General features: G+C 46.2%; 1 long non-coding RNA gene across 2 annotated transcripts in view; it reads left to right on the top strand.

Annotated features, from left to right (window-relative positions):
- Positions 1-8,054, top strand: part of LOC138513382 (uncharacterized) — a 39,454-nt gene extending 31,400 nt beyond the window's left edge. For both annotated transcript variants that reach the window (XR_011281751.1, XR_011281752.1), the window contains exon 2: positions 7,804-8,054. This is a non-coding gene — a long non-coding RNA (uncharacterized lncRNA). The remainder of the gene's footprint in view (positions 1-7,803) is intronic.
- Positions 8,055-20,264: the final 12,210 nt, after the last annotated feature.

Below are 20,264 nucleotides of genomic sequence, written 5' to 3' on the forward strand. Positions count from 1 at the left end.
TCTTGTTCGGCCGGGCTCTGTGTTGGATGCTGTAGCCATTGGGGACAAGGTTGTCTAGGATGTGCGTGGAGGTGGGTATCAGCCAGGTCTTGGTGATGAAGATGGCATCATGGTCATGTGTAGTGATGAGGTTGGTGATGTCTGCTGCATGGGTGATATCTGAGTGGACGTTGTCGAGCATCATCTTCTGTGTTGTGGAGGATAAGGGGGTGTTGATGGGTCTTAGGCTGATGTGGGTGATGTTCCTGCATCGCAGATTCCATGCCTTAGAGGAGAGGTGATGTTGTTGACGTTAGCATTACCTGGTGATGTTGGGGATGGCCTGTGGGGATGGAGGGAGAAAACACATTTTGGAGCATGCTTACATGTTGTGTGAGCAGGGGATCGGGCCCTGGGTCCTGCTGGTCCAAACAGGAATTGCTTGCCCTTTTCTTCATCTGCCCTTCACTTCGGATGCCTGGGGCAAGAGACGTCCTTGATCTAAGAGTTAAGAGCAGAAAGGAAGAGGCAGGACTAAGAAGGTGGGTGGGGCTTCACCTCCTCACCAACTGCAAAGGAAAAGAGGCTGGAGGGATGCTTAAGTAGGAAATAAGTGTGGGGAAAACAGGAAGGCACAAACAATTTAAGGTGATTAACAGGTGGCCGGGGCTTAGGCCAGGTGACCTGGATCCACTTGCAATGCTCACCAACTGATAGTAAAAGATGGTCAGAAAACATTCCCAATCTGGTTCTCCCAATATAAGCTACTATCCCTATGTAAGAACATACTCCTGTTGGCTTTGCCTATAATGCCAGTAAAGAAATACCATGTCACAGTAATAAAGCAACATGCACATACTGGCTGCACGAATGTACGACAGAATGGCCTGGTAAGAACGCTCATTATGTTTGCTTTGCCCTAACGCTAATTTTAAAGACCATTTGGTGAAAACTAGACTCACCAGAAAACCAGCCCAAACAAAAACAATGCGTACATTTCTGTGTTTGCACTGCTCAAACTGCAGGTTTGTAACCAAGGGTGATGTGGTACGTCATCCGAGATCAGGAGAGAAGATTAAGACATGCAGCTCTGCCACTTATTATACAAGTAATGTTATATAAACCACAAGATGTCCCTATGAAATATGCTATGTGGGACAGTCCACAAGACAATGCAAGCTCCGATGGACCAAACTATGATCATGTATCCGGAAAAGAAATACAAACTCTGCAGTGGCTCGTCACTGGATTGAAAAGAGGCGCGTCATCTCACAGATTTGTTTTCAAGTTATTAAAGTGGTAACAAAGAGAGGACTTAACGATGATTTGGCACCAAGATTGGACTGAAGAAAAACATTTTGGACTGAGAGATTGGACTCTATGGCCCCCAACGGGATAAATAAGGAAGTTAATTTGTTGTGCTATTTGTGAAGTTCCCACTGTTTTTGGGGACTCATTACACTGAACAGAATGATGTTGAATTGACTGTTTAGTAGATAACTGTGAAATGAAAAGCTGTTTGTAAAAATGACTGGGCATAAAACAGGCAGACATTGCCATCAGACTTGATCAAGCATTGAAGATGACCTGTGATTTAGGAACAAACTGATTCTAATTTAGAATAGGGGGATGACTGGGAACAGAAGATCCCTTTTAATGGAATTATGTCATGTCACACGCCACATGTTCAGCATAATAAGTTTATGTTAAGAAAGAGCTGAATGTTTAGCCCTACTGTGCATTAAGGTTACCATCCACGGTTTTCGAAAAAATTATGATGCCAGACATTAGAAATATTGAAATCTTTGAATGTTATTTCAGTTGGGAACGAAGTACTCATTCTGATTGTCAATGTGGGTGATAACTGGCAACAAAGGATCTTTTTACATGGCATCATGTAAAGTTGTCAAAAGCGCGCAATGTATTTGATTTAATTCCTGGTTTAGTGATTTGTTTTTTGAAACAGCGATTGGGTGTTTATAATGACTACACAACAAGTTCACTACCTAGAGTATCAGGTTGATGAAAGGGTTTGTTATGAAGTTCACATTTGTTAGTCATGAAGGCTTGCTGTCATTGCGCTACCAACGTTACACCCGTGTGACGTCGGCATGCGTATACGTCACTGTTATCACCACCAGCATAACTATAGCAGGAAGGTTACAGATGGCAATCATTGCTGCTTTGACCTCTATGAAGTTCCACTTGTGTTGAATCTTGATAGACAATAGAGGTAAGATAGAAATGAAAAGGACCTGTATGTATGTTCACAAGCATCAGCGACTTTGAAATAAGATAGTAAATGGTTTTGTTTCAATCTTATGTCTTGCAGGAAGACAGCTACTTGTATACTGGCTTAATTCCAGAGCACGTGAAGCACAGGTGATAGACATATATAGAGCGATAAGTTAAGAGTTTTTGTTGGGTTACTTACATGTGGTAAACATTTGTTTTGTTTGTTTTTTCTTCACAGTTGATTCTTGGGATGAGCTAAACTTAGGTATCAGAGAAGCATCTTCATGCTAAATTGTTGTTTGTATTATGAGGTTTTCATAATGAACTAACAATCATATTTTGTGTTTTTCCCTTTTTACATTAATTTTGGTTTACTAAATGAAGGTTCTAGCACTGAAGACAACTATGTCCGAAATGCATTGGCCAAAATGGACGTGTATGAACACTGCTTCACTCAATTAACCTGTTTTTTAAAGGCATCGTTTTTCATAGTTGAAGTGTATACTTTAGACATTAAGGATTAGGTATTGACTTTTGATGATATGAGATAACAAATGCAGCTCTAATTGAGCAGGGCGAGAGCACATGGTTTTCCAGGGGCAACTTTGGCATTTGGTTTTGCTTTGCCTTCATGGCAGTAAAAAAAAAATGCCATGCTGCATTCGGAATATATGTTCTTGCTGGCTGCAAAATGTACCTCCTCAGGTAAGAACATTTGTCATGTTGGCTTTGCCCTTATTGCTAGTAAAAACAGCATACTACATTAAGAGAACATGACCTTATTGGCTGCACAAATGTACCCCCCATTTAAGAACACTCATCATGATGGTTTTGCTCTTCAGGCCAGTAAAATAATTCCATGAATAAGCAAGAAAATATGTCCATGCTGTTTTCATAAATGTAACCTCCATATAAGAACACTCATCATGATTGCTTTGCCCTTCATACCAGTAGGAAATAGCCTTGCCAGAGTAAACAAAAATGTACTTACTGCCTGCACAACTGTACCTCCATGTAAAAACGCCCACCATGTTGGCTTTATCATTCATGCTAGCAAAAAAAGCTATATCACAGTAAACATGTTATTGCTGGCTGCACAAATGTACCCCCACCCCATCAGAGGCCCACTGCCTGGCTAATAACACATTCATACAGCACACACACTCCCTCATTCACATGTGCACCCTTACACAATAAATACACTCTCTCATTCACACTCTCACCGAAACAACATACATAAACTCTCTCATTCACATGTGCACTTACAAGTTATTCATAAATGCATACATGTCTTTTCTTGTCTGCAGCCCTGGTCCCGACTCCAGTCTCTGCCTGCCACACTGTCCCTCAGGCATCAACAGGAACCAGGGAGAGGTTCCTGGTTCATGCACATATGCAGTGGAGACAGAGGGCCTCATTACAAATCGACCGGTATAGAAACAACGGTGGCGGTAAATCCGCCGCCACCGTTGTTTCCATGCCAGGCGATCACAACTCCTGCAGGCGGGAGGTGATGTTCCCGCCAGGTCTGACCTGGCGGGTTTAACACCGCCCACCTGCAGGCGGACGAGGAAACACCGGCAGCAATACAAGATGCTGCCGGTGTTTCCATGATCCCCATTCCCATTGAGTCCTATAGGACTCAATGGGAATGGGGATTAACACCATTCCGCCTCCGTGATTCCTGGAAAACCGGGGTGTAATGCCCCGGTAATTCCGGGAATCACGGAGGCGGAATGGTAATATGAGTCCGGCGGTAACCAGGCGGTTTTACAGCTGCGGTTACCGCCGGACTCGTAATGAGGCCCAGAGTGTGTCTATGTGTCTGCAACCTTGGCCTCTAAATGTGTGGTGAGTTGCAGAAGCACCCCTTACACACATTCTGCCTTGCAGTACCCCAGCCTGCATTTTCAAATGCCATGCAAGGCTGGGGAAGCCAAACACCCCATGCCCGCATGGCCCATTGGGTGTGCATGCCGGGGTATTAGTACTGTCAGAACCAGCCCAGGGGTGTGTCCTCAGCTGCAACAAGTGTTCAGTGTTTATACTGGACTTGCTGGCTTGGCAAAAAGCTGTCTTTTCCATAGAAAACAAAAACTGCCAGTACAACCTACATCTCCTTAAATCAATCCGACCCTACCTGAGTGAGGAAAATTGTGCAACCATTGCTAGGGCCACAATGTTATCCCGGCTACACTATGGCAACGCACTTTTGCTAGGCGCAAGCAAGGGATGCTTAACCAAGTGCCAGATCATGCAAAATAACCCTGTCAGAATAGTAAAAAGAAAAACAAGGAGAGAACACATTACTGCTGACAGAATGGCTCTCCACTGGCTAACCGTAGAGGATTGGATACATTTTAGACTATGACTGTAGTTCACAGATGCCTATTTGGGCAGGCCCCGGCCTACCTTAAAGAATGGATCACACAGCATGTACCTAGGCGATCACTAAGATCAGAGGCACAGGGACAAATCACATGCCCGCCCCTGGGTCGGCCTTCCCTATAAAAGCAGCCCAAAAATGGAACAGCCTACCAATACAGCTAAGACACAAATCGAACTACACAACATTCAGAAAACCCCTGAAAAAAACACTTATTTAAGTGAAGGCGCTGATCCAGTTACCCCGCCCTGTCTCATTGGCAAACTCTATGGTCCCCTTTCTTATGTATGTCCTTTGTCTTCATGTGTGCACCTCAATGCCCGAGGGCTTTCTGCGCAATACAAACTAATACATAATAAAATAATAATAAATAATACAGAGTGGTAGAAAGGCACACAATTCCCCATTATGGACGGACTGCCTCTGAATTTGAAAGATTCAACCACATTTTATAGGCCATAATCGTGTACTAATACTGCCAACCTTGCCTCCACTGCCACATTAACAGGATGCACGGACAAGGTCATGGTCACAGTGATCCATGGGCAAAGAACACAGAACAAGGCGTGACCTAATGCAATCAAAGTTCTACAGTGTCAGTCAGCCAAGAGAGCTTTATTTCAGATTATGTCAATCCATGAAAGCACAGATGCAAATAAATAAATGCAACAGAGTTAAAACGTATACAAATTGCATAATCTATAACATTGAAAACATAAAAGAAGACATTTAACAGTTTAAAATGAGTACACAAAACGTCCAGAATCAAATTAACCTGTAACTTGTACAATATTCTCTCTCCTCCTTAACGCCAATGGTAATAATCTAACCATTTCGACACAGGTAAATCTATCAGGCAAAGTTAAAAGGTCTAGCAGGGGGCGAATATGGTTCCTTAATTCATGTTTCTTCCATATTTGACTATTGAGTCCCTCTGAATGTCTTTATACAAGTGAAAACTAGCAGAAAGTGCTCAGGAGTTGCCCAACCTTATCAACATAAGCACATATCAGCATTGACTTTACTTACATCGCTTGGCCCTCATGTGTACATTGGTGTGCTCAAGGGTGACAATCCGAATCTAAACCGGGTTAGGACTGATCTATGATGCTTTGTAGTCACCCATTTTAAATATTCTGCCTGTGGCGTTTGCGGTGCCAGCGGTATATATGATCCCACGCTAAACTTGTTTCAGGAGGACAGCTCAGGTCTCGGGAGGATCGCTCAGCTGCACCGTGCTCGGCTTGGAAGCAAGACAACACGGAGCAACACAGGTTCGATCACCGGGTCCGCGCTTAGAAACCTCTGGGTATTAAGCGCGTTATAAATAACCTATCATATCCCTTACCTCCAATTCACGTTACATACTCATTTTATTGCAGACTTTCCTCTTATTATATCTTTGGGTACAGAAGGGGATTCTATCCAGGCTTGAGAACCAGGACTCTACACCTAGTTCATACAGATGCTTTCTTACATAGTTCAGCCCGGGTATTTTACTCACAAAGGGGCTTCTACATGCATCTTTTGGCAACTCTTTGATGAATACAGTTTCATGTTGATTCCAAGCACTATCGCACAACAACAATGGTTGCCGACCAATTAAATCACTCAAAAAACACATTCCTAATTCCGAGTGGACATCATATGTTGTCGTATTATGCCTAAGGCGTATGATGTTGCACACACACTTATTCTGTGCCACTTGCAATTCCCCGGTTTCCACAACCCCCAAATAGCAGCACCGCACATCCCTATTGAAGTGGCCTTGGCCTTGTATACTTTTAAAATGGCATCAATGGGACGATTGTCCACCCTGCGCGTGAAGCGAAGTATTGCCCCATTGGCCTGTCACATTTTCACTGAATGATTACATGGTCTACCCATGGTAGGGCGGAATAAAAATGCTTACCCAAATATCTGAATATTGTGCAGGTTTCTATTCTCTGATGTTCTACATAGGGTTGATGTCTTAATGTTCACTATAAGGCCCTTGTTAGAGATGCACAATACATATGTAACCACTAATTTATTTAATGCTGCCGGGGTGCCTCGTCTGCATTGCTGGCAAGGGGAGTTCGCCTCTTGCCAATGCATGGTACGTCGGCAGAGGCACTTTGCAGATAGGCACTTAATGAGTTGGTGTACAGATTAAACAGCGACGGTGCCAGTACGCACCCTTGACAGGTGCCCTTTTCCACCTTAATCCCATTGAAAATTTGCTGCTCTCGCCCCTACCTAACCCTGTTCCTTGAATGTAGCGTAATCAGGATATTCAAAAGGCCAGCCGCAACAGCCATATGCGGACTATGGACTGGGTGGGCTTTGTGTTCGAATGCAGAAAAGTGTACCTTTAATGTAAATTGAATTGATCCACCACAGAACATGGCAAATCCATTGACACCTTTCAGGTACATCTTTTGAAAGCATGTATGAAATGTAAGCCAGGTGTTGGACTCTATCTGATGAACCCTTTGGCCCCTGTCTTAGACCCTAGCTGCAGCATGATACAGTCCTGCTAGCAGTGGGGTTGTCGCACCTGGAGAATCGTCCTAATATCCAAAGCCCTATTAGTGGTATTCAAACCATCAATGTTCGGACCAGAATGCCGTAGCTCAAGCCATGCACCACTGACTCACCTAGAACTTCAATGCCTGCTGATGATCATGGCTTGCAAATCAATGATGACGTCAATCACCTGCATTTGTGTGTACAGCGCAACAGTGGAGGGGTGTTGGCAGTTTCAATATCAGCCTGGGCCGCGCATGAGGAGTGCTATCAGTGACTCAAGTCCTGTGCCACACCATGAAGAAGGTGCAGTTACACAGTGGCTTTTATTTAGGTTTACCACCGAGCGACACATGAAAAATGAACGTGTGGGAGGTGGCACGGGCACGCCTAGAATAGGGATTTTGTGGTGTGCATTGGTGATGTGTCGCTATTAGATGAGGTGTTAAACGGTGTAGACAAGTGCTGTATGGGGTACACGATCCGGCATGGAGAAGTCCCTTCAGCCACAGCCACATCCCAGCGGACCCCTTCGTCTTGTTCCCAAGCAAAGTGAATTGCACCACGTGTGTACTTGCAATTCACGTGTCGTGAACACATTTGAACCATAATCTAGAGTGTTTGTGCAAGTGTTAACCATATTTAAATGTGTCCAACATGTTAATTGTTTAATGTTCAATTTATTCCAAATTCAGATGGAGTTTAAAGACTTCTGGTAGATCAACAATCAGCTGACCAGCGGCAAAGAGTTTGGGAGACCACGGAGGGCAAAGTCACCCTCCGGCAGGACAACATCCCAGAGGATGAAGATGAACGCACTTGAACTATCCGCCCACCTTTCCAAGTGCACACATCAAGCATTACACGCCAGCTGATTCTCCACATGTACACATCATTGGCTGGATTAGTTTAAGACAAATTAAATAAATAAATATTTAGAAACATGGTCCCATGTTCTTCTTAGATATGGAATGTATTCTAATGGCTATCTATGCTGGGTCCGCTTTAGTCTTTCTTGCTATTCCTCTGGCTATAGGTGTCACTTTCTTTTGCTTCCATGCTTTCTTTCTGATATAGATGGGTGGGAAATCCATTTCTCCATTTAACGTCCCAAATGAAAATCATTTTAGCTTCACTATTTATGTACCACTTCGAAATGCTTGCATTCTTTGGCTCCTTCCTATCGTTCAGAGTTTCTAATTCACTGTTCACCATCTACTAACCAACTCTCGCGCGCCACCTCTTTTGCCGTTCTCATCCACGCCCGTCCTCTAACTCCCTCCTATCAACAATGAACTCCTCCTCGAGTCTGTTCCTTCAGATTCCTCTTGAGAATGCTTTTCCTGATGACATTCGATTATCATCTGCTGTGTAAACAGTCGACAGAAGAATCACAGATTGACTAATTACTTTCCTGACCTGCCATTTCTATTCTCAACATGTACTGAATATGAGAATGTGGTGTGCTTGAGTCAGCGGGTGGCCATAACATGACGATTCTGACAAAAAGACTACTACTCCACAGGAGTAAAAAGATGAGCAACAGAGATCCCAATCATAAAGGTGAAACAGGCACAGATAAGAGACATACCTCCTTCGCCTTTTGTGGTAACGTGGGACGAGGCAGGATGAAGTGGTTTGTGTTGCGATTTTGCGCACTGTGGCGACTTTGTCTCTGGGGAGCTTTCAAAATTGAACCAAGTGGGACTTAGACTGAATCAACTGCATGCTCTTGGGGGGGGGGGTTCTCACTGTGGAGCAGCAAGGATAATTATTTATTTTATTGTAAAACCCTCTCATCTGATGACTATTGAGGGTCCTTCTTGGTCTCCAGATTGTGTGAGCAGGGATGTAATTTCAACAAAAAGCCAGAGGTAGCGGAAGTGACATCACATGATGCTTGACCTCTGATAACATCACAGGAAGTGATGTCATTTGAGCCCACCCCAAAGTGACATCACGGGAAGTGATGGAACCCAACCTTTCACCCCTTGACAAAACAGGAAGTGGTATCACATAGCATTGCTCCTAAGTACACTATGATAAATATGGTTACGCTATCACTGTAATGTGATATACATTTCATACAAGAATGGATCACCATATGTATCGTTAATATCAGTGTGTATAGGCCCATATTAGAAATTACTGCCAATGCAAGCAGATGTACAAGGCCAAATGATAATGATGTGTTATTATAAAGCACTTATGCTTAAGTGCTTTATAGAGAACAAATATACATACAATATCACCCAACTTGTCCTGGTACTCATTCATAGACCTCAGAAGGATGAAAGGCTGAGTTGGGCTTGCCAGGATTTGAAGTTGCAACCTGCAGATCACACACAACACAGCAGCGAGCACTCAACTCACTGAGCTATTTTACCAGCTATAGCTATCTTACCGGCTATAGTAAAATGTGCAATTACATGTCTGAATGTTCTCAAAGTCAGAAAGCAAATTACACTCTGTAGCAGATACCAATAAACTGGTAACTGAGATTTAACAGCAGGCCAGTTCATCTGCAGGTTTGGTGCAAAGTTGGTCACATGTCAAGCCTGCGTGGATCTACTTTTCAGGTTTCCGAGATTGGCAAAATACATAACATTGGGAGGGTCTATAACTGTGTATTAAAGAATTTAGACTAGCGAAGGGAAAGCAGCGCACTCTGGGCACTCGTTACCTGATACATGCAAACAAACACCCTGAACAGCATGCCAGAGAGATGGGAAAGATAGACACATCACACCAAAGCATTAATTGTGGCACAATGAAATCAAGGGCCACTTCATGTGCTATGATCAAACATTTCCACACTGTACACAAGCTTTTAGGCACAATGATTTTGTCAAGTGAACAAAGCCACTGAGATGGTATGTCTTGTGATGATTGTAAGAGAAGCAACGGCAGAAAAAAACATGCTATAACTGCAACTTGCGAAAATCTAAATACATATCGTATTTCTCTGCATTGTGAATTTGAGGAGTTTAAGAACAGATGCAATCAGGCTAAATCAGTGACTCATCCCCTCAAGTGTGCCTAAAATAAACCATTAATGAGTCTTGATTTCTGGACTTCTAAAACATTCCTCCATAACTCTGGGTACATTTCCTACACTGCACTCTTCTACCCTTTCTTGCCTCTGCCCCCTTCTCTGCTTGCTCACCTTTGTTTATCCATTGTTTATTAAAGTCAAAAGGAAGGTGACAACCAATAAGCACCTTATAGAGATGGTGCTGGGCACTTAGGGAAAAGACTGTCAAAGAACACAGAGATCATATAAAATTCTCAAAAAGGAAGTGAAAGAAACACAACCGCGGGGTGTTTTCAACATCACAAGCAACTTTGGTTGCCTAGACCTAGACAATAGGAACAGATGTTATTCTTCTATTTTCCCTTTGTAAACCGCTGTAAAGATACCACTCTATACAAGAGGCTCCAACACCTATTTGAATCTCCCAAAATGGACACAAGACTATGAAAAACTCCAGGGTACAACATTGTAATCCTAATATGAGCTAACCCAGAACGAATGTGATTATTTGTATAGTGAATCGATTGCTTTCATGTTTTTTATATGTTGATGAAATATTATGTATAGGCAACTAGAACTGTGATAAATTGAATAGAATATGCTTTTCCCATAAGACATCAGTGTTGTTTCTCATGCAAAGTGGTCTGTTGGAGTTGAAATAGTCTGCAACTGTCTTGGTACTTGTTTGTTCGGATCCAACTATTTACAGTCATTAGAAAGACAGGAGCAGGAGGATTGTGGTTCGCATCTTGCTTCTAAAACACTCCTCCATAACTCTGGGTACATTCCCTACACTGGACTCGCTTCTACCCTTTCTTGCCTCTGCCCCCTTCTCGACTTGCTCCCCCATGTTTGCACCTCTGAGTACACCACTTGTTCACACCCATATTGGGCCTCATTACGACCCAGGCGGTAAGTTACCGCCTGGGTCGTACCTTTACCACCATGGCGTAAACTACGTTTACGCCATGGTGGTTGGCGGACTTACCGCCCCATTCCGAGGTTGGCGGGGCGGTAAGTCCACAATCCCCATTTACCCTTCCCCATTCCCATTTTTGCCCCGTAGGGCATAATGGGAGTGGGGAAGGCGTTAATTACGCCACCGTAAATTACGGTGGCGTAATTAACAACATGGTCCCTTAGCGCCATGGATTTTAACACCTGCTAAAAGCAGGTGTTAAATCCGCCATGGCGCTAAGGGACCTCGGAATCAGGCGGTAAGGGTCGGCGCTGTTTACGCCGCCGTAAACCCCTTACCGCCTGGGTCCTAATGAGGCCCATTGTCTTCCCAGCCGCTTGCTTCTTTAGTCTGTCTCCCTCCTCCTGATGCCCCCTCCTCTCTCCTCTGCCCCCCTTCACTGTATCATCCTTAGCACTTACCCTATCAGAAATGTCACCCGACCTGTTTGATAGCAGCTTGTTTGTCTCGTCCTTCCCTCCCTCATTTGTTCTTCCTCCCTCTCCCCCTCCAGCACTATCTGAAATGTTGTCAGGCCTAGTACAATAGTTGCTTTTTTTGTTTTTCTGCTTCTCCCTGCTCCCCCCCCACTCCCATCTCTTGTTAAATTCCGGCACTACCTCAATTGTCGTCAGGCCTAGTAAAGTAGCCACTTGTCTGTCTCATTCTCCTTCCCACCCCGCTCCCCTCCTTCCCCTCCTTATTATTGTCAAATGCTCTTGAACTATCAGAAATGTCAGTAGGCCGAGTATGATAGTTAATTTCTCATTGTTAATGTATCAAAGACTTGAAAGAATGTTACTGTATTCTCCCTTGTTCCCTCCCTGCCTTGAAGCGCTTTGAAACACACTGTGTATCGGCGCTATATAAATAAACAATCAATCAATCAATCTAGAAATTATTGTATATAATTCCAGAAGACATTTTTATTTAGGGACACTGCTCAAAGTGCTACACTTGTGGAAGCCCTGTTTTTTTAAGAGGCCTGAACAAGGAAGCCGGACACTCCAGAAACAAAGAGCTACATGGTGCTGGCCACAGCCCAGGAGGTCCATTTAAACAAAAAAGAACAAAAATATATATCTTTTGTTTTTCAGGGCAGCAAGGGAGACCACATAGGTAACAAGGGAGACCTCAAGGGTCGCAGTTGAGACCCCTGGTAACACCCAAATGACGTCCCTGCTTCTGCATCATCTACAAGGCTTTCTGGGACCTTGCACCACGCTATCTGCAGTTTTCTCTCACTAAATACTCTCCTTACAGACGCCGTTGATCTTCTAGCTCCAACTATCTGCTGATCAAACATTTCTCCAAGCAGAGAGCTCAGACAGATCTCTCAACTTGGCTGGCTCCCTCCTCTAGAAGAACAGCCTTCCTCCCGCTCTCCGTCTTGAACTGGATCACCTCAAGTTCCACAAACAAATTAAGACCTTTCCTTTCTCCTCCTCCTTCCCTCCCTACTTCCTAAATGACTATGCACACGCAAGGGAGGGAATGTCCTTTACAGCATTACGCGCGTCTGCGCGCTACGTGAGGCACGTAAACTACGCACAAATCTCAGATTTTCGCGCTGCTGCCTCGTGCATGTATGGGAGACACCTGTTCCTTCATGCTACTCCTGCCTCATGTCATATCGTGCTACTCCTGCCATATTTTTCCTCCAAACCTAAACATTTCCTACTGCCTGGTAGTGTGTCACTGGCTACTGACCACTAGCATTGTCTTGGAGTGCCTGGTATTCCCACCTATCCGGTTCTCCTGTGGCTCCCCTGTCAGGCTCTGTGACTACCTCATCTGCCATTGTAGGACTTCCACACCTCAGACCCACCACCACAGCTCCACAGCACATGTCATCAGGGCCCAGCTGTAGCCCACCAGCCTCGAGGGGAGCCATGTCTGGAACATCGACCAGCACCCCCAAGGCGAGGTTGAGGGTTGTCAACTTCAGGGTTGCTGCAGAATTTGGCATCCTGGTTGAGCAGGTTCTGGCCCATTACAATGCCCTCTTCAATCTGCAAAAGCAGCCTGGGACCTGTGGGCATCAGAATATCTGGGCGTATATCACGGCTGCCATCAACGCAGAGAGGGTGGAAGTCCAAAACGTGAACCACAATAAGAAGTGCTGGAATTACCTCAGGATCTGGAGCCAGGCGAAGGCGGCCCTCGAGGCAGGTGCTTTGGTGGAGGTGCCCTCTGCAGGCTGCCATCGGGTTTCACCACTTCACCTTCGGGTCCTGGAGAGGGTAAACCCAGCCGTCCATGCCCAGGTGCTTGACCTGCAGACACGGATCCAAGCTGCTGGTGAGTACTCACAGGGTGGACGTTTCCTACAAGTTTGTGTGTCCTGCATGGGCATGCATGAATGAAGCAAGTCGGTTCTTTTCATGGCATGTGTGTTGCATCATTTTTAACTGGCATGCAGACTCCTGCTGACATTGGGAGTATGTGATGGCACATATCTGTGAAGTGGACAGGTGTTGGGATGGCCTCTGTCAGATCTTGGTGACAAATTATACTTGTGAGTCTGCAATGTGAGATGCTGACAGCAAGGCTTCAAACAGGAGCCATTGCCAGATTGAGATGTTTTGGGCGGGTGAGGTACATTCATGCTTGCCTCCTCTATGAGTTGTTTAATTGTGCATGATGATTGCATCATCCCCACTCAGCAGCTGAGACTGACACATGTGTATGGATGTGTCGTAATGGCAATTTTGAGCATTTTAGTATAATTTATTTATTTATTTATTTATTTATTTATTTATTTATTTATTTATTTATTTATTATTCCCATGTTAGGTGCATGTATGTCTGGTAAGTGCGATCCTCCAGGAGGCAAATGCTGAGGATAGACAGAAGCTGGGGGCGGTTCAGTGTGGCAGGTCAGGGACCGAGAATGCATAAGGGCCCAGGACACCAAACAGGCAACTGTGAGATTAGCAGAGGAGAGAAGGGGGGAAGGCGGAGGCAAAGAGGAATGTCTTGAGGAGCTTCTAGAATTGAAGAAAGTCCTGCTCAAGATGAAGAGGGAGGGGGAGGCTGTTCCAAAGAAGGGAGCCAGCTAAAGAAAGCGATCAACCTCATGCCCTCTGTTTAGCAAAATGCTTTACACACAAAAAGTTGGTGCCAGAGGAGCACAGAGGTCTAGAGGGGGAATATTAAGTGAGGGAGAGAATGCAGATAGTGTGGTCCCCAGCCCCAGCCAGCCTTGTAGATGATACAGCGGGATCTGAATTTAATCCATGAAGCAACCGGGAGCCAGTGAAGACTTTTTAGGGCAGGAAAGATGCAGTCCCAGGGCTTGAGGCCAAGGATAAGTCCCGCTGCTGTATTCTGCATTATCTGGAGGGGTCAGAGAGTGGAAGAAGGTAAATTCAGGAAGAGGCTATTGCAATAGTCAAGCCTAGAGAGAACCAGGCCTCGGATATCATGTTGAGCTTCTGGGGAAGGTGAGAAAAGGTAGTATTCCTGTGAGAAGAAAGAGCTGAAAGTGGGACTTCCTGGCAATGCCCTGAGTGTGAGGGAGGAAGGAGAGAGAGAAGTCAAAGATGATTGGTTTCTGGCTTCAGAAGAAGGAGCGGGGGAGAACCCATGGAAGAAGGCTGGAGTGAAGGGAAGAAGTCAGGAGCAGGGTTCTCAATGGGAAGGTTCTCCATCCTGCTGGCATTGAGGCAGAGATCATTGGAAGTGCACCAGGCCTGGATGGATGATAGGCAGTCAGGGATGTTGGAAGGTGCAAGAGGGCCAGCAGGAAGTTTAAAGAAGAATTGTGTGTCATCTGCATAACACTAGAAGTTGGGGGAGAAGGAGGAGATGAGGAGTGCCAGCTGAGTAAGGTAGATGTTAAAGACCCAAGGCAAGATGATAGAGCCCTTGGGGACAGCACAGGTGGAGACGGAAGTAGGAGAGGAAAAGGTGGCCCGGGATGACGTGGGAGGAGCAGTCAGTTAGGAAGGAGTGGTTGACTGTGTCAAAGGCAGAGGAGAGATCAAGAAGGATGAGGACAGCTCAGGAGTTGGAATCCAGGGATGCAAGCAGTTCTTCATGGGTGTTCAGAAGAGCAGTTTACATGCCTCTGGATGCTCGAAATCTGGATTGATGGTCGTGGAGACCACCAACAAGTTTAGTGTGAGAGTTAAGTTGGAGCAAGGCCAATTTCTCCAGCAGTTTCCCCAGGAAGTGGGTGATGGAGATAGGGCGGTAGTTGGCTGGACAGGTAGGGTCTGCTGAGGGCTTTTAAGGAGGGTGCACACATGAGTGCTTGAGGGAGGAGGGGAAGGAGCCAGTAGCAAAGGAGTGGTTGCAGAGATCAGCGAGTGCAGCGGCAAGAGAGCCCATGTTGTCCTTGGTGGTTCTGGATGAGCAAGGGGAAACCTGTTTGGAAGAGACCTTCATGGAGCGGACAACTCTGGTGACTTCTTCAAGCGTGACAAGGACAAAGGAGAAAACGGAGGAAGGAGGAGAGTGAGTGGCCAAGGGAGGCAAGGGGGTGAGGGATGGTTTGGGATGGTGAGTAATAATGCTGTTCAGGATGTCCTGAGTTTTGGTGGTGAAGTGAGTAGCCAGGTAGTTTCAGGGGGCCTGAGAAAGAGGAGACTGCGGAAGGGTTGGATAGTTCCCTGCAGATTTGGAAAAGTTCTGCCGTGTTGTTGGATGCGCCAGATACCCGTGCCTGAACATGGGCCCTTTTCTTGGCATGGATAGGGAGTCTCTATTGCTTTTGGAGCAGGCAGCAGGCCAGTTTGTCAGAGGGTGAGACTGAAGTTTGCCACTTCTGTTCTGCCGCTCTGCACTTTCGTTTCAGGGCTGAAAATTCGGAGTCGTACCAGGTGTTGCACTTAGAGGCGGGTTTCAGGCAGACCCTCATGACTGGGGCAAGAATGTCAAGGGTGTTAGTGATGGACAGGTGGAAGTTGCTGAGAGCAGTGTTGGTGGTAGAGTCTGAGTGGGAGGTAACGGGGATAAAGGTGGAAGTGAAGGCAGCAGCTGACACTTGTTTCATCGGGCGGATGTTCCTGAACGAGGTTGGCAGGGCTTTTGGAGGTGTGGTCAGAGGGCCATAGGGACCCAGACGGGAGGAGAGAAAAGAGTGGTCTGACCAAGAGAGAGGCGTGACCAGAGGAGATGAGAGAGGGAGGTCGGAATGGATGAGGGCCTCCAAAGTGTGTCCAGCAGAATGGGTTGGCCCAATTGGACGTTATAGTCACCCAAGTGGAGCAGGCTGGTTGAGGTTGAAAGTAAGGAGGAACAGAAATCAGCCCATTCAGAGAGGAACAGAGAGATAGCGCCTAGAGGCCAGTAGATGGTAGCAATGGTCAGGGTAGAGGAAGGGGAGATGACCAATTTGCATACCAGGCTCTCAAAGGAAGAGTAGAGCTGGGTGGGTAAGATGGAAGAAGGAAACCACTCAGGGCAGATTAAGGCAACCCCACTGCCAGCACAGTGAGGTCGCGGCTTGGAAATGATCTTAAAGCCATCAGGTAGGTGGGAGTCAAAAGCAGTGACTGAGCTGGCATTGAACCATGTCTCATTAATAGCGAGAATGTCAAGGTCAGTGGGCCTCATTACAAGTCAGCCGGTCCAGAAACAACGGTGGCGGTAAATCCGCTGCCACCGTTGTTTCCAGACCGGCTGATTCCGAGTCCTGCAGGCGGGAGGTGTCACTCCTGCCAGGTCTGACCTGGCAGAAGTAACACCACCGCCTGCAGGCGGACATGGAAACACCGGCTCTGTCATAGACGAACCAGTGTTTCCATGGTCCCCAACCCCATGGAGTCCTATAGGACTCCATGGGAATAGGGATTTACAGAATTCCGCCTCCGGAATTACCGGATCACCGGGGTTGTAATGCCCCAGTGATTTCGGCAATCACGGAGGCAGAATGGGATTACCAGTCCGGCTGCAGACTGCCGGTTTTTCCGGCACAGCTACCGCTGGACTCGTAATGAGGCCCAGTGTCTTCAAGAAGGAGTCAGATGTCAGCAAAGTGTTTGTTTGATGAGAGGGCGTTAAGTGTTGAAGATTTTCTGAGGTGGAGTACAGAGCGGGGCAGAGAGAGTGGTAGGGGGAGAGGCAGGAGAGGGAAGAAAGTTAATGAGGGATGGCAAGATCCAGTCAAAGAGAAGGAGGTTGGCTTGAGGACCCTGAACCAGGATAGTGCCAGTTTGGTAAACATTAATGATGCAGTGTGATGAGAAGAAGCCCACCAAGAGGACTGCCCACTTGGTGCCACCATTAATGGGAGAGGATGTTAAAGGGGAGAGAGTAGAGATGAGATGAGAAGTTCATAAGTCTGGAGAGGGGAAAGAGAAGAGGTTATCATTGACAATCTCTCTGGAAGATGCACTCACATCGGTGTCTGCGATGGGAAGGTCAGGATTTGCACCCAGCATGTATTTTCTGTGCTTTTTGTATGCAGATAGGTGATAGTGTAGCAGTTAGAGAATATAGGAGAGATGCTGAATGCCATCTCAGTGCCAGCGGATAGATGAGAGAGGAAAAGAAGGGGGGCTCTATTGCACAGTCCTGACCCTTACTTACCTAGTAGTTAAGGAGGGCACACATACAAATGTAGAGCAATAGGTGGGTACACGATTCAATTTTAAAAAGGATCACAATGCACAAACAGGATGCAAGAATGCATAATCACAAGACCGTGCACAAAATGGATGCATGATGTAAAGCACTCCCACCTAGATTCGATTTAAAGAAAAGGATCAATGCAGTGCACAAAATGGAAGCAAGATGTAAAGCACACCCACCTAGATTCAATTTAAAAAAAGGATCAATGCAGTGCACAAAATGGAAGCAAGATGTAAAGCACACCCACCTAGATTCGATTTTAAATAATGATCAATGCAGTGCACAAAATGGATGCAAGATGTAAAGCACACCCACCTAGATTTGCTTTTTAAAAAAGCATCAATGCAGTGCACAAAATAGAAGCAAGATGTCAAGCACAATCACAATGCAGTGCACACAGGGATGTGAGAAAGAAAATGCAAATTAACAAGGGGGGTCCTGGGAGTCCGTCTGCCAGACATTAGTCCTGGTTACGAGAGACTTACCCAGAGTCTTTAGCTCACTATCTTTCACAGAGAAGAAATATCCCAGACATATCAGTCTTCGTCCTGCCCTGGGGCAGTCCAGCACCGAAATGCTAGGCAATTCTCCTCTGAACAAGAGTACCAACAGAAACCCCAGACACGTGTTTCGGTCTGGTTGGACCTCATCAGTAGGGTGGATCTGTGCCTTTCTAAGAATAGTGAGCAAGGGGTCCACATCTGGATTCCCCTAGTAACTTAGGGTGAGACCCAAAGTTACTTAAAAATGCAAATTAACAAGGGGGGTCCTGGGGGTCCCTCTGCCAGACATTCGTCCTGGTTACGAGAGACTTACCCAGAGTCTTTAGCTCACTATCTTTCACAGAGAAGAAATATCCCACACATATCAGTCTTTGTCCTGCCCTGGGGCAGTCCAGCACCGAAATGCTAGGCAATTCTCCTCTGAACAAGAGTACCAACAGAAAGCAACAGAAACCCCAGACACGTTTTTCAGTCTGGTTGAACCTCATCAGTAGGGTGGATATTCATTCTAAACCTTCCAGCCATCACCTCTTTGTTTTTGCTTTGTCACCCCGAGTGGGACGGGCATGCCCAGACGTGGGTCCCGTGCCTGCTGGGCCTAGAGACCCAAGCTACTCTTCACTGATGACGCCCAACAAGGCTGAAACATGTCTGGGGATGCCTGTGGTCTCGTGCAGAAGGGATGTGACCTAGTAGTTCGGGCTGGACTACCCCTTTTGGGGTGGGACCAAGCCTGATTTGCATATGGTCTTTCCCCTTTTGTAATGGCTTGGCAGGTGAAGAATCATGGTCTGGAGGGTTGCCCAGAGTGATGGCAGAGGTTAATATTCATTCTAAACCTTCCAGCCATCACCTCTTTGGTTTTGCTATTGTGAGAAGGAAAAGAAAGAATTATAACTTGAATGAATTTACCAATTGTAGAACACAGAGTGGAGTGAAGAAAATAGGTGGTCAAGGGAGGAAAGTCAGAATAGGATTGGCCCAGTTATGGGTCAAGGAGATGGGCGGAGGAGGCAATAGGACAGTTCAGCCATCACTTACATTTGTGCAGAAGGGGGGCCTGGGGTGCTGTGGACCAAGTTCATGCAGGACCAAGATGTGCACAGGAGGCTTTAGCATTGTTTGTAGAGGGGCAATAAGGTGGCTGCCCTCCCGGGCCCTTCAAGGCCCAGACAGGGCCTTTGGCTGGGGGCCCACTTTTGCCTGCCAGCTAGCCTGATTGATTCTCCTCCCAAACACAGCCCAATCACAGGCGTACAGGCCGCAGGGCAGGCCCACCAGTGGAGGTGGAAACGGCATCAGCCATGATGGAGAGGAAGTAGGGTTCTTGGAAACAATGGTGTTTAATACACCAGGAGTGCAGCTGCAGCTGGGTACTGCGGGGGGATATCAGATGAAGGAGGATTTATTTTCCAAAAATAAACAAAAACTGTTCCGGCAGATTGCCAAGATTTTATAGCGTCCCTAGTGCACCGCGGGTCCCATTCTGATCTGAATGAGGGGCATACATGGTATATTATATGACATGTGTTGGGGTTGTGTGCTACTGCACTGCTGCTTGATCCTCAGCAACATTTGCGTGTACCTGTTGCATGCTTTCATGTTGGACTGCCAGGGGTGCATGTTGTTTGGATATGTGCCTATGGTGTTACGGACACATGTGGCGAGATGCCCTTTCGATGGGCCTGCCTGCAGGAAACCCTTGGGTCACTGCATCATTGGTATTGTGATGTGAGATGAGTTGTTGCCCTGTGTATGAGGCCACACATCAATGTGCTAGCTTCACATGTGTATGTCTCGTAATTGTGACTTGTCATTTTGCTTTCACTTGTGAGACTGTATTCATTCTGGTTGCAGGGCATGGGCCTTTGTGTGTTAGGCATTTGCTTGTTGACACATGCTGACTGCATGTTACTGTTACTATTGAGAAGACTACACATGCATTGGCACTGATGATTGATACCTATGTTCTTTGTTCCCTTTTCCACAGTTGCTGTGGCAGGTGAAGAGGGAACAAGCTGTGCTGTGCAACTGCAACCCAAGGACAAAGCCTCCAGACCCAGGCATAGACCCCGACCATGC

Source organism: Ambystoma mexicanum, chromosome 12 (genome assembly GCF_040938575.1).
Source record: "Ambystoma mexicanum isolate Mex_15411 chromosome 12, UKY_AmexF1_1, whole genome shotgun sequence".
NCBI lineage: Eukaryota > Metazoa > Chordata > Amphibia > Caudata > Ambystomatidae > Ambystoma > Ambystoma mexicanum.